This window comes from Lissotriton helveticus, chromosome 1_1, assembly GCF_964261635.1.
Source record: "Lissotriton helveticus chromosome 1_1, aLisHel1.1, whole genome shotgun sequence".
NCBI lineage: Eukaryota > Metazoa > Chordata > Amphibia > Caudata > Salamandridae > Lissotriton > Lissotriton helveticus.
Genome location: NC_136057.1, coordinates 86367933 through 86382751, shown reverse-complemented (window position 1 = coordinate 86382751; position 14819 = coordinate 86367933). Strand labels below are relative to the sequence as shown.

The window sequence follows — 14819 nt, the reverse complement described above, 5'->3', positions numbered from 1 at the left end:
TGGGTTAATGCAATGCTAAATTAGAGACTTCACTTACAGTATAGTACTTTCCTCAGCTCCCACTTCCTCGCCACACCTAGATTTTGGAAATTGTTTAAACGTAGAATGCTGGATGTCCTTCAGTTTTTCAAAATAATCCTTCTTATGGCACTGACTTCAGTTGCCTGGTGCTAAATCTTGCTTTCTTCGTCAGTAATTTCAATCACCTATAGTATTAAAATTAAATACTTAATACATGAAAATTTCCCAAAATATATTTTACAAGCCAAATCAATGCAGAGTTGCAGAATTTTGAAAATGTTGAGGTGTTTTTATACAGAGCAGAGTGTAGAATTGTAGCCTGAGAGAACTTGGATGTAGGAGTGAGGATTTATAGAATTTTCAACATTTTATTAAGCTCACAAAGGATACATGCACCCTATGGACTTGTAACATAGAATCCCAAAGGCAGAAATTAAAGTCATATGCACTGGCACCAAACAGATATTTAAATAAGCATTTACAATGCAACGGTTTCGCCTTTGCAAAAGTTAGAGCTATTGGCATTGTAAATGACAACATTTTTATTTATGTGTTGGTTTTGAAAACATAAATAAATGGCATTGTCATTTACAATGCCAATAGCTTAATCTCTCGCAAATGCCACACACACACACCCACAGAGAGCCACACCCACAGAGAACCCCCCCTCAGAGCCCCCCCCCACACACACCCACACAGAGCCACCCACACCGAGCCCCCCCACACACCTACACAGAGCCGCCCCACACAGAGCCCCCCACACACCCACACAGAGCCCCCCACACACCCACACAGAGCCCCCCACACACCCACACAGAGCCCCCCACACACCCACACAGAGCCCCCCCATACACTGCCAGCCCCCCCACACACTGCGAGCCCCACACACTGCGAGGCCCCCCCAACACACACTGCGAGCCCCCCACACACACTGCGAGCCCCACACATTGCGAGCCCCACACACTGCTGCTGTTTACAAGGAGGGGCCGCATGTAAAGGTCAAGTTGGACACAAGCGGAAACAGTTGGAAACAGAAGAATGGTGAGATGGTTGGAAGTTGGTTCTGCTTGGGTATGGAAGGTGACACTAAAGTTACTCCTTTCCTTGTGCTCAAAATGCCTTGCACTGTCTTATGAGCTAAGATGGACCTTGAACACGAAGCAAGAAGTGTACAAGTACCTGCACTTAGCAACAAGGCCAGTGATGTGAGACTACAGGATCACGTGATACACATAGATCTGGCAATACAGAGAAGGTTGTGAGCGAAAGGATGAAACCAGAAAATGAATGCTGTCAAATAAGAAAGCGCATCTGGTAATCCGCGACAGGCAACAGTTAAGTTTATCATAAATTGAGGTTTCTTTTTTTTTACTTGTCTCTACTGCTATGATTCTCGGTAAAATGTAAGAGTTGTTTTTCTACCGCTCTGAGCTCTGTTGGGGCCGCCGATCCCCAGTTCACCGCAGGCGTCAGCTCACTGCCGCCCATCGCCTGTAGAAAGTGATTTACAAGCTGCTTGTGCCAATTAGCGTCTGCGTCTTACAACGGGGGGCTCACCAGGGCACCTCTGAAGTACAAATCGTCCGGGAGGCGGCTTAAAGGTGTCCTCCAGGTGTCTGGGCCTTCTGGACAGGCAGTGTTGTCCTGCAGCTAAATCCACATGGGAGGGTCCTGTCCACCCAGAGAGCCCGGCCTGTCAATACAGCTGCTGAGCCCAATCACAACACGGCTTAGGCGGGATTTGTTTATTACTGGCGAGGTTAAGCAATTGTCACGGGATATGGAGAGCAGACAGGACTGGTTCGGGTGGGCCAAGTGGGGTGGATTCTATAGATGCCCTTTCTGGAGATAGGTGTCGACCTACATTTCTCACTTCCTAACTTCTGAGAACTTAAAAACGTGACGTATTTGTACACCATGTGCCAGTGAATTCGATGCGTGTTCTGCACAGTTGATGGTACTTTCGGCATCCACCCTTCAGTACGTTTTTCATGAAGCTTAACTGATTTCAGAACTAAACCTAAACGCTCTGCGTAACGGGTGACATTACCTCCAATGTACCTTCTTTAAATCTGACGCGGTCTGGCTGGAAGTCGAACACGTGAGTGACAACTGCACGGCTGAGACAGCAATGTTACCCAGGGCAGGGTCCAATTTAGTAAAATTGTACTTTAGAAAAACAAATTGTTGGTAAACACCATCATGAAAACTATAAGTGTTTTTGAATGAAATAACAGTTATGCATCATAAGAATGTCACCCCTGTATGTCCCTTATGTCCTTGTACATAAAGATGCTTTGGAAATTAAATATCGTAGGTGCTACAATTTATACGAATAACTTTCTATTTTTATTTCAGAAGGAATACTTTTTTGCTTCGTGCGGACAGTGGTCACCATAGCACAGTTAAAGAGCGGAGAGTTGGTAGACGGGCTTGTCGAAGAGGGCAGGGAAGGGGCAGGCCGAGGGGGTACTTTGTGGGGCCTTACATGAGGTCAACATCTTTTTTCCCTCTCTGCAGGTAGTTGTGCACCAGCCAGCTAAGAAACAGTGGACTTGTTATAGAGGAATCTAAAATAAAGTTTAATTTGCATGTAACAAGGACTGGCAGTCGTGTACTAGAAGCCCACAGTGTCGTTGCGCTTTGTTCTTTGCTAGCCCATTGTCACTTGAAATAACCGATTGGGCCATGAACTCAGTATAATTCAAATACACATCCAGGCCCACTCGAGCAGGAGTTTTGTTTTCCTGCTGAGTTCCACCCGTGGGGGGGCTCTATTACTCCTGGAACAGACTCGGTTTGCCTGTGGCCTCCATCTCTGCTGCTCGCGTCCGACAGGTGAGGAGGGCTCGGTGGAGTGGTGGGGCGGTGTCCAGACTCCCTAATGAGATTTAGAAGCTGCCGAGCTTCTGAGTGGGGATGAGGTCTCAGGGCATAATGGCCTAGCGTTTATGCAGACTCCATGTGTGGGAGGATTATTTTTTAAATTTTTTTAAGAGTTGGAGATGTCAATGGAGAAGGTACGGATGCAATATTGAGGAATAAAGATTAGAAAGGGAAAGCACCAGAGCCCTAACGTTTTAGGACTACGGATGGAGTGGGTAGAGCAAAAACCAATTTGCAGACTCGGTACCTGGCAGCAAAGCTCAAACTTCTTGTCTGGCGCGAGGATGCAGAGCAGTGGTTATCGATGTAAAGGGTCCGGATGCCCCGAATTTCCTGGTACACCTACGAGGAAGGGACACTGGTGGGGCGGAGTAGCGTGGTGGCGATCCAGCGGAAGGCAGATGTAGTGACACACGAAACCTTCTTGCGGAAGGGAAATTCTAAAGGGGAGACAAATAACCTAAAACATTCGATCTATACAAAAATACCCAACGCGCAGCTTGGGTGAATGGCAGACCCTCCCAGGGGCCCTGCGGTATGCGCCAGCCCCATCCCGGCACCAGAGGCCATCAGGCCAGCGGAAGTATGCGTTTCTGAATTGCATGCTCCTCGTTTGAGAAGAGACCGATATACGAGGACTGTATACCCCGATTGATTGATTTCGTGGGGGCGCAGGCACGGTCTGCCACCCACCCCCCGCAGAGCAGCAGCCGTGCCTCTCGCCGCACCCCTCCCAGGTCTCACTACTCAGTCCCACCTACACGGCTCTCGCCCTGCACCCCGTCACTGTAGCCGGTGGCCAACATTAAGCCTGCAAAGAAAGAGCACCACACTCACCGCGGCCCGGGTTCACCAATGCTCACGAATAATTACCGAAAGCAGCCGTAGCTTTCCGTCCTCGGGCAGCCTTACGGTTGTTTTCTTACTTCCGTTCAGTTCGTCACTTCCGCTTACCTGCAAGGAAAGTGACATCGCGCAGCCCACCCCAGCTCGGAGTAGGGAGCGGGTCGGGTCTGCGTCCTCACAGGGAGAGCGAGCAGGCTGGTGTGACGAAGGATGCCGAGACCCAAAAAAAAAAAAGAACCCGCCCACCGCCGCATGACGTGGGCAGAAAGCCTAAAAATCGCTGGAACGCCCACAAATCTGCTCCGGCATTGATGGACAGATCTGTCTTCCAATGGCTAGCCTCCATTTATGGAGCTAGCCAAGACAGAGGCGGGACTAGGCCAACATACTGTTGACATAACATTTCGCCTGCGCGAAACGCTGCTGTAAAGCATGTTAGTCGACAGGCTCATCAAATTAATAACCTGAAATTTAGATGTAAGAGTTGCCGCCTTCAATTGCAAGGAAAGATCAAACTGGTAGATTGTAAACAGTACAAAGTCCTCTGTTACCTAGGAATAATGTGCTCTACAAAGTACCCAGGTGCCTGCTGTGCCACCAGGGATGGTGTCAGCCTGACAGTCTATCTAAGTTGAAGGGACATCACCTGCAGGCTGAATTACTTAATGGAGAAGCTGTGTCCCTGTCCTGAAGAGCCTAGAAGTCTGCCTAGAAGCCTGCCTGTCTGGTAAGAAAGGGAAGGGAGGACAAGGCTGTCCTTGAAGAAGCAAGGTCCTACACATCCTCGTTATTTGTAGGGCAGGCAGGAAAGCCATCCAGCAGGACCAGCTAGTCTGGGGGACCCCCTCCTCCCCCGCCAAGACTCTCCCAACAGTTCAAGGCAGAAAATAAAACTCCACGGCAACGTGATTGTTGAGGCCCAGTGGGACGATTGTGTGCTGCCAACTGCCCGTTCAAGGTTGCATTTGCCAAATTCCTAACACATCAGGGTCTGAATCTACTGGCTTCCTGGAGAGCCTGTGTTGGGCTTTTAGCAGCTGAATTTCTGGCTACTCTGTGTCAGAGGCCCATGAGGTACTACAACTACTCCAGTGTCTCCAACACCCTGTCTGAGCTTACGCCTGTGGTCCAGCCGGCCACAGTGTGGGCTTAATTGGTGACGGTAGGGCCTCCAGAGGGGCTGCACTTACCAACAGGCCAGGTGTGACTGCTACCTTGGGACTGCTGATCTTCAGGCAAAGGCAAAGAAAAGACAGAGTGGGAGCCCTACTGTATGCAGCCTTACATCCAGGACAAAAGCTCTCCACAAAAGCCTGCTGGTGGGTCACTGCTCTCTCTCGTGTTCGGGCGTGCCATTCAAGTGCCGGGAAACAGGAAAGAGACCCAGACAAGACTGACTCATCCAGTGGAAGGATAAGACGCTTACGACAGAGCATATACGCATTGGGGTGACTGGAGTGACAGAACTGCACCTATACTATATTCATGATACTCCTAAATGCCCCTAGAGGGGAAGCGGGTATCAGAACCGGACACACTTATCTGCAGCACATGGTAGTCTGGCATGCCTGCACCATCCTTTCACCCAGACTGTCCATAAAGTTGATTTTAGAGCTGTTACGCACATAGCAGGGGGAATCTCAGACCATTCGCTGGTGGAGGTGCAACTCGATGGTCCAGTTGTGGACTTCATCCTACCCCCAAGGGTTGATCCGTGATATTTAAAAGACAAGACGTTCAAAGCTTGTATGAGAGATAGTGGTACAAAAGGGGGTGGTGATGGTCGGAGCATCTGAACCAATCAAACACTCACACCCAGTCCACAGATCTGGGTTTAATCCATCACCATTCTTTAGCCCACTCTGCCACCCCAGTTCAGACATGGCCATATGCAAATCAGTCTGCCCCTGTGCCTCATGGGAACAGTCCAGCCCGAACTACCAAGCCATGCCTTCCCTGGACCGGAAACAAGCTTCCGGGGACCGGTTTCTGGCATTTCAGCCGTCTTCGGCCCGGCTTGCTTGAATCCAGTGGCAAAGTGAGCAAGGGACTCACGTCTGAGCATACCCTGCCACACTTATGGCGGCCAAAAGTAGTACAAAAGGGTGGGGTGATGGACGGAGCATCTGAACCAATCAAACACTCACACCCAGTCCACAGATCTGGGTTTAATCCATCACCGTTCTTTAGCCCACTCTGCCACCCCAGTTCAGACATGGCCATGTGCAAATCAGTCTGACCCTGTGCCTCATGGGAACAGTCCAGCCCGAACTGCCAAGCCATGCCTTCCCTGGACCGGAAACAAGCTTCCGGGGACCGGTTTCTGGAATTTCAGCCGTCTTCGGCCCTGCTTGCTTGAATCCAGTGGCAAAGTGAGCAAGGGACTCACGTCTGAGCATACCCTGCCACACTTTATGTATGAGAGATAGAGCAGAATTATATTTTAGGGAGAATGGGCGGCCTGTTGAATCAGCTTGCGTGCTATAGGGTGAATTCAAGGCAGTGATTTGAGGCCAGACACAAGCCTTGATTGGGAGAATGTCGAAGGAACGTAAATTGAAGTGCGAGCTCAGGACAAGGAATGTGCTTTCCTGGAGGTTCGCTTGGCAAGTGGGGAATCAGTTTCTCTCCCATTACACCATCAACTGAAGCAGCACACATTAAGAGCACTAATGGAAAATAGTGTGCACTCATGCGCTGGCTACCCAGCATTGTCTCTATGATGTCGGTGATAAAGCCAATGAGTTGCTTACATGGTTAGAGAGACAAGACAAAGAACGGAACTGGATCCTTGAGGACACAGACAACAAGGGGACAGAAATACTGGGAGAGACTTCCTGAAAGACCTGACCCTGCCAATGCTAACGAATGAGGACCGAGACGCACTAGACCAAGACCTGACAGTAGACTAAATAAATAAGACAATAAGAACCTTGCAAACAGGGCAAGCGACGGGGCCTGATGAGCTCCCGTTAGAATGATATAAAATCATGATGGATAAAATCAGGGAGTACCTCCAGAGTATGTTTCAGACTGCCTGAAAATAAGGATGTCTCCCGGAGGACCAAAGAACGTCTGAGGTGGCGGTCATCCCAAAAAGGACGAACCAGCAACTGAGTGTGGGTCTTATAGACTTATCTCCCCGCTTAATATTGAGACTAAGGTACTTGCGAACGCCCTGGGGATCTGCCTGCGGACAGAAATTGCAACAGTGGTTCATCCTGATCGATCGGGCTTTATGCCACATCAGGGTACGCGCTTAAATCTCCGACACCTTAATGGAGTACCACATGCAATAGGGGATTCCTTTGCTGAACCAGTGGCGCTGCTGTTAAGCTCTTGTATGTGGCTCCTCTAGCGAGCATGCGCATCAATAATATAGTCTACCGAGTCTTTGCCGTCCGACAGGGATGTTTCTTGTCTCCTATGCTCTTCACACATGTTTGGTTTCACCAGGACCTCTCATATGGGGTATTCCTGTTGATCAGGATATAATATCAACTGGAAGAAGTCCTTAATATTCCTGCTGGTGGCAGGGGCCCTGCGGCTGCACTCTAGGTGCACAGTTAGGGTGGCACTACATGGCTTTAAATATTTGGTTGTGTTCATTACAAAAGAGCACAGGCAGGAACATACTCCCGAAATTAGACCGTCTTCGCTGGGATGCCCCACACTTGCGGACGCTCCCACTCTCCTTACTGGGCCTGGTGGCCCTATTTAAAGTGATGGCCCTCCAGGGTCTCCTGTACATTGTGCAAAAAACGTCCTTTAAGATCCCACCAGACATTTTTTTTTCAAAAGGTAGTCTGAGAACTTCGGCTCCTGTTGTGGGATGGCGGCACGTCACGCTGAGTAAGGTGCAGAGGGGAGTTTATTAAGGTGGACTAGCGGTCCGGAGTATTCACAAGTATTACTGGGCCTCGCAGCTGGTGGCAGTCAACAACTGGGTTTTTGCGGACCGTGAGGAACCTGCTTACTGGGTAGATAGATTGGCCATGGGCAAGAGAGGTTACCCCACCCCGGTGCTGTATCGAAGAAAGTATGAGTGCACCCTGCCTACTCATACCCAAACATTGGTAAGGGCGTGGAAAGAGGCTACCAAGTGTTTAGGCTGAGAAGGTAAGCTGACTGAAATTACTCCACTGTAAGATGGTGATCTCGTAAGTGCAGCGGGAGGATTGCAGGGCTTCACAAAATGGGGATTGATTAGCTTAGAGTGGCTGGGCGATGTGTGGAGGGGACAGGCTCTTGTGTCCTTCACGATCCTACAACAAAAGTATAAATTAGGTGACTAAAAACGGTTCTGACATTTGCAGGTGGCCACGCTCAGCAAAGTCACATCCAAGAAGGGGGGGAGTTGTCTGATGCATCCCCACTGGAGGACCAGCTATTAATTGATCCCCTGACCGAAAAAGAAATCTCAACCATCTATAGGAAGTTGATCTACAATTCTCTGGATCCCTTGGGGACACGGAGAGCTGTGTGGGAGAGGGATCTAGGCACGCTTGGCGATGGCGATTGTGTTGAGGCCATTCAGGGTGTCAGGGAGTTGGCAATTAGAAGTCATTTTTGTCTAATTTAACTGCAGATACTGATACTGCCAAATCAATGACCCTGTTTACATTAAAGAGCAGCTTGAACTCAGAGCTCAACAACAGACTCGATTGAATAAATGGCCAGCACACTGCTTATCTTGCCAAGACACAGGTACTTTGTAAAACTCTTTTTATTGAACAAGTGCTCAATTGATGGTGTTGACAACGAAAATACGGTGCACATTAGTGAGAGTGATTAGACCAAAAACACAAAGTCTGCAAATATAGAGTGAGTAACATAGCTTGGCTTGTCCTGACACTCCCTGGCCAAATCCCACTACATAAAACTCGATTGCCCTTTATCGAAGGCAGGTAGTCCTCCCACGGTTATGGAGGTCGCTGGGCTGCAAGACGACTTGCCTTTTGGTTCTGGATCATCTAAGGATGCAGACAGGCCAGTAGGACTAGGACCAAGACAATAGTTCTCTACAGATCCTCACCAGCAGAGAAGGCTGCAGTGCCCTTAGGTCGCCAAGAACTGAAATTCAGGGTCTGGGGATGCCACCTAAAATCTTGATTTAAGGGTGTTACAAGGGAGTGACAGGTAGAGTCTAATGGGCCCCTTTCCTGGGGTGTCTACACCCTCTATCATGCCCACCTCCTGCGGGAAGGGGACATAGTCCTAGCCCTGATTGGATAAGTCCCATCATCTTCAAGACGGTGGGCACTACAAAGTGTACTTCACCTCGCCTCCAGCACCTGAGGGATGGAGTTAACAGAGGGGGCGGGGGCACACCTCCTGTTGTATCTAAGGTTTCCACCTGTCCTTGCGCCTAAAAGGGGGTGAGGACAGGAAGATCGCTTGCTCCCTCTAAGAGGAGAGGCTGGGGCCGCATTACAAAGGCGGCAAGGCCTTTGAAAATCCTTGCCACAGATGGCTCTTCCTGACCAGGGGAGGAGTGAGCACCTCCACCCAGGAAAGGCATTGTTATCGACCTCGAAGTACACAGGCACTCTCCCCATGAGGACAGAACACACTCTGGTGGTAGCAGGCTGGCTCAGGCCAGTCGGTGACCACAATAAGGATTGGTAGATTTTAGGGGACCCCTCTAAGGGGTACTCTGTGTGCAATTTTTAATAAATCGGACACTGCAATCATCGTAGGTATATTTCCTAGGACAGCGAAAACTCTACAGCAGGTCTTGCTCACAGTCCTTATACTGTGACTGCCACTACTGAACATTGATCTTGAATTGTTAAACCAGGGTCAGGATCTGGACAGGAGCCAATGAACAGGAGGGCAACTCGCCAGATAATAGAAGTCTTCTGTCTTCACACGCACTCAGAGAGAACAATGCCATCCCATGTATTGCATGACTAAGAGACCACAACCCTCAGTGAAACACTCACCTCTCAGATGTGATTCGTTAATAAAATGAAAATACCGCGTCCCTGGGGACCCCGCAGATACACCGTTCCTACCAGTACTATAAATGCCTTGGGTCCCGCAGGTAAACCTAACAGTGCTACAAAGGCTTAGGGGCCCTACAGGTAAACCTTTCCTAACCCAGTGCTACAAATGCAATGTGCTCACTACAGCAAGACTGGGCGCTCTAGGACAGCAATTAGGTTGCTTGGCATTCATCTACCCTTAGCTAAGCCACGTGATAAAGGCAGTAGATCAGGATGATTCTCCTCGATCAGAAGTAGCTCTCACTATCGAAAAGATGAAGACCCTGGTATAACACAAACGCAGACTTGCGGTTCGGCTCTACCAGGACATGTAGTAAACTATTCATTTATGTTTATGTAGGATTAGATTGCATTGCAGGTTAATTCTTATGTCACTATTTTCCGCACACAACATACAACATAGATTTCTCACGAGCGCCCCCTGATGAAGGGAGACCCCCCAAAATGAATTGGGCAGACTGAATTTGAATTTACTTGAGGAACAGTGGATTTTGAAACTGATTCTCTGAGAATAAATATGCTTAAACTGGAATACAAGTGGATTTGCTTCCAAGGGAAGGAGACATTGATGCACTTTTATGGGTACAAGCTGTGGAGCCGGAGACACAGACCTGATCTAGTCTGGGCTATATAAACAACTGTAGCCAAATACATCTACCTTTTGGCACGCGATGAGTGGATTACATAAATACTAGAATAATGAATGAAAAACACACGGCATGCATAGACAAGGTTTGCTATGTAACCTCTGGACTCCTGTAAACCTAAACAAACACCAGTAATCAGACACTAGGGACATCACCTGAAGCTCCTAAGATTCTCCTTTTGTTTGGTATCTTGTTTTTGGAAGGTGGGTTTTTAGGATAAGCTATTTTTAGGTGTGTCTTCTTTTATTCCAGGATGGGGATTAGTTTTAGCATTGTCAGCTTTATACTCTGCATACCAAGGCAGTACATAAAATGCAGCCTGCATACTACAATCCATGGCTGTATCCCATAAAACATCTTTACCTTTTAACAACAAGGACCCAAGACCTTCTGGACTTTATTCAGTTCACCAGACGCATCTCCCAGTCGATTGACATTAGTTATAGGACTCAGCGTTAAGGAACGATTGGTGAAATGCCTCACAGTAGCCAACAATCTAGCACCTAAAAAAAGAGTGCAATAAAGGTGTCTGGTCTCTGTCGCAAGGGTTGGTCGTTAAATGCCACTCTAGATTTTTACATAGTGACTTTTCCGGGCTCAGCTCTGTAGGATACCAAAGGGCGCGAGTCCTGTGTTTATTATTAGAATGCGTTCTAAAAGGAGCAATGTTATCAAAGGCAGAATTTAAAGCCTTACACTAGTCCGCTAAGGTGTGGTTTATGTGAAAAAACATTTCGTTGGATCCCCACCGAAACCAGGAAAACTGTCACCCATGCTCTGGTAACGAGCCGACTGGACTACGGACACACCCTCTACGCAGGTACTACTGCTAAACTCCAGAAGAAACTCCAACGAATCCAAAACGCCTCAGCCAGAATCATATTAGACATCCCGCGCAACGAACACATCTCTGGTCACCTTTCCTGAGAGCTGGAAACACGCTGAACTCACCGCCCTTCTGAAAAAACCCACAGCGGACCCCACCGAACTAAAAAATTACCGCCCCATCTCGCTCCTTCCATTCCCGGCAAAAGTAATCGAGAAAGCTGTCAACAACCAGCTCGCCGCTTTCCTCGAAGCCAACAAATCCCTCGACTCCTCACAATCTGGCTTCCGAGCTAAACACAGCACTGAGACCGCCCTCATCGCAGCAACAGACTACATTCGAACTCTACTGGACAATGGAGACACAGTCGCCCTCATCCTCCTCGACCTCTCTGCAGCCTTCGACACAGTCTGCCACAGCACCCTTTTACAACGCCTCAGTAACATCGGAATACAAGGAAAAGCACTTGAATGGATCACCTCGTTCCTCTCCGGAAGAACCCAGAGAGTCCGCCTTCCACCTTTCAAGTCCGAGGCCACTGAAGTCATCTGTGGCGTACCACAAGGATCCTCACTCAGCCCCACCCTCTTCAACGTATACATGAGCCCCCTCGCAACCATCGCCCGCCAACACAACCTCAACATCATCTCTTACGCGGATGACACTCAACTAATCCTTTCTCTCACCAATGACCCCAGCACCGCCAAAACTAACCTACACGAAGGAATGAAAGAAGTCGCCGAATGGATGAAACACAGCCGTCTGAAACTGAACTCAGATAAAACAGAAGTCCTCATATTAGGTACATCCCCCTCTGCATGGGACGACTCTTGGTGGCCGGAAGCCCTTGGAAAAGCACCCATACCGACAGACCACGCACGGAACCTAGGCGTCATCCTGGATTCTTCACTCTCAATGAACAGACAAGTCAGTGCCGTATCCTCATCCTGCTTCAACATTCTCCGCATGCTCAAAAAAACATTTCGCTGGATCCCCACCGAAACCAGGAAAACTGTCACCCATGCTCTGGTAACGAGCCGACTGGACTACGGAAACACCCTCTACGCAGGTACTACCGCTAAACTCCAGAAGAAACTCCAACGAATCCAAAACGCCTCAGCCAGAATCATATTAGACATCCCGCGCAACGAACACATCTCTGGTCACCTGAAAGACCTCCACTGGCTACCCGTCAACAAGAGAATCACTTTCCGACTACTAACCCACGCACACAAATCACTTTACGACATCGGACCAGAATGCCTCAACTCACGACTGTCCTTCTACACCCCCTCCCGCCAACTACGTTCTTCCAGCCAAGCCCTCGCCACTGTACCTCGCATCAACAAGACCACCATGGGAGGCAGATCCTTCTCATACCTGGCTGCTAAAACATGGAACTCACTCCCTACTTACCTTCGCCTTACCCAGAACCACCTAGCATTCAGAAAGCAACTTAAAACGTGGATATTTGACAAATAATCCTCCTCCCCTTCCTAAGCGCCTTGAGACCCTCTGGGTATGTAGTGCGCTATATAAATTCTTTGACTTGACTTGACTTGACTATGTCCTTCGAGGTAACAGAGAAAACCAATTTTTCAGCGATAGGAGTAATGCGCTGCAATTGACAAGAGAGTCTTTTTGCTCAGGTCTTGTTTCTCAGGGAACCCAGCTTTAGGTATTTGAAGGAAGAGTAATGAGTGGTCAGTCCACGTCAAAGGCATGGGCTTCACAAGTTAGTGCAGTAGAGGTGGTGAAGATTAAGTCCAAGATTGTGGCGCGCCGAGTGAGTAGGGCCTGTAATCTTATGTTGCAGTCCTCAAGTCTTTAAGTCTGATAATAGTTTTGCTACTTCCATATCTAAAAACTCTTCTATATGATAATTAAAATCCCCAAGCAGGAAAAATGTTTGTGATGACTACACATAAGTCGCTAAATAAAATAGTCAGGTTCCAAACAACTAGTCTGCTAATTTGCCCCTACAGCTCTGGATGTGGGGCTTGAAAGATTTACTCTGCTCAATCGGGGAAGTCCTGCTGCAGACAGGGATGTCAAAAAGATACAGCACAGTCTATATAAAAAACATAAAGATGATATATACAATAAAAACAGAAGCAGCCAAGTTTTTGTCTTTAAAAGTATTAAGAAGTACTAATGCTCTGTTTTCATTTGTCTGCAAGGTCCGCTGTGTATTCCTTATATATTTCTTTGAGAGAAAGCACGAGTGACTGTGCGAAAGGGCTATAGATCTGTTACCACAATTCCTGGAGGGAGACGGGGTAGTCATGTTTGGTGGCTGCCAAAACCATTTTCTACCTTTCTAGGTTTAGGGATGCTTATAGTTTTGTTGCTTGCTGTTGCATTATTTTTCTGCTTTACTGAGTGTGTTATACTCATTTTTTTCCTGCACTTGTACTTTGAGGGGATGTTCCTGCCCGGGTGGCCATTTTGTTCGGCCACATTCTCCCTCCGGGAAGCGCTCTTGTCGCTGCAAGCGTCCTGCCTAATCCCTACTCAATGGCCCCAAATCGGACACGTGCAGCTCGCTTAATCTTCCCTATGGCCCCCAGCCCCGGGATGCCTCCGGGTAGCTGTGCGCTTTACAAATACTGGATTTACTAGTTACTATTTATTTTACGCAATGTTTCTTACTGAAACATGGCTGCACATGAGCTCTGGCCCTGATGTAGCTGCAGCTTTACTGTTTAACTATGCTATAGTCAGGAAAGACAGGGACTCCAAGACAGGTGGTGGCATTGCTATAATTTATAAAAAGTCCTACCTGTGCAAATTTGAAGACCTGCCATTTACGAGCTGTGAGGCAGCATTATTATAGCTTGCCCTGACCCCTAATTTCACCTTCTCAGGCATACTAGTTTATCGTCCCCCTGGGCCATCCGGTCCATGGGCTTCATACTTTCCTGACCTTTGCAACTCCGGTCCCATTCATGTGGCCGGCCACCTACTGGACCCTATTTTCTCCAGTTTATCCAACATTCAAAGCCCACCAGCTCTTCCCTTATGTTGGTCTGATCACTTTGCGATCGGCTTGGTTTCGAGATCTCAGTGAACTCACCTGTAGCCGCACCTAGCATCAGGAAACCAACTATGAACTGGGGAAAACTGGATATTGAAGCTCTCAATAAGATTCTGTCTTCCAACGCTCCTATCACAAAACAAATGCCTGTCACTCTTTCGGGTGTCGTCCAAAAGTGACTTTTACATGCCTTTGATACCGGTCTTCCATCCTCTATTAAGAATGTGAACAACCACCGCCCCCCTGCCCCTTGGTTCACTGAGAATTTAAAAACAGAGAAAATCACATGCAAAGCTTTGGAAGGACGCTGAAGGATGAACTATGCGCCGGACAACAAACTCGCATATAAAAGGGAAAAACGAGAATACCACACTCTCTGTAAGTCAGCTCGTGCTGAATATGTCTCCTCGACCATCTCTAGTGCGCTGAATTGTCCCAAGACATTATTTAAAATGGTCAAAAAACTTTCTGGATCTGAAACTCAATCTACTCCCCCTTCCCTGAATGGTTTACAATGTGAAGACGTGGAGAAATTCTTCCTCCATAAA

At 48.2% G+C, this 14819-nt stretch overlaps 1 protein-coding gene across 3 annotated transcripts in view; it reads right to left on the bottom strand.

Moving 5' to 3' along the window:
- LOC144753669 (uncharacterized) overlaps positions 1 to 14819 on the bottom strand; it is a 248402-nt gene that overhangs the window by 161914 nt on the left and 71669 nt on the right. For 2 of the 3 annotated variants that reach the window (XR_013594522.1, XM_078641297.1), the window contains exon 4: positions 38 to 206. The exons of the other annotated variant lie outside the window; for it this stretch is intronic. The gene's annotated coding sequence lies outside the window, so the exon portion shown is untranslated. The remainder of the gene's footprint in view (positions 1 to 37; positions 207 to 14819) is intronic. 3 annotated transcript variants of the gene reach the window in all.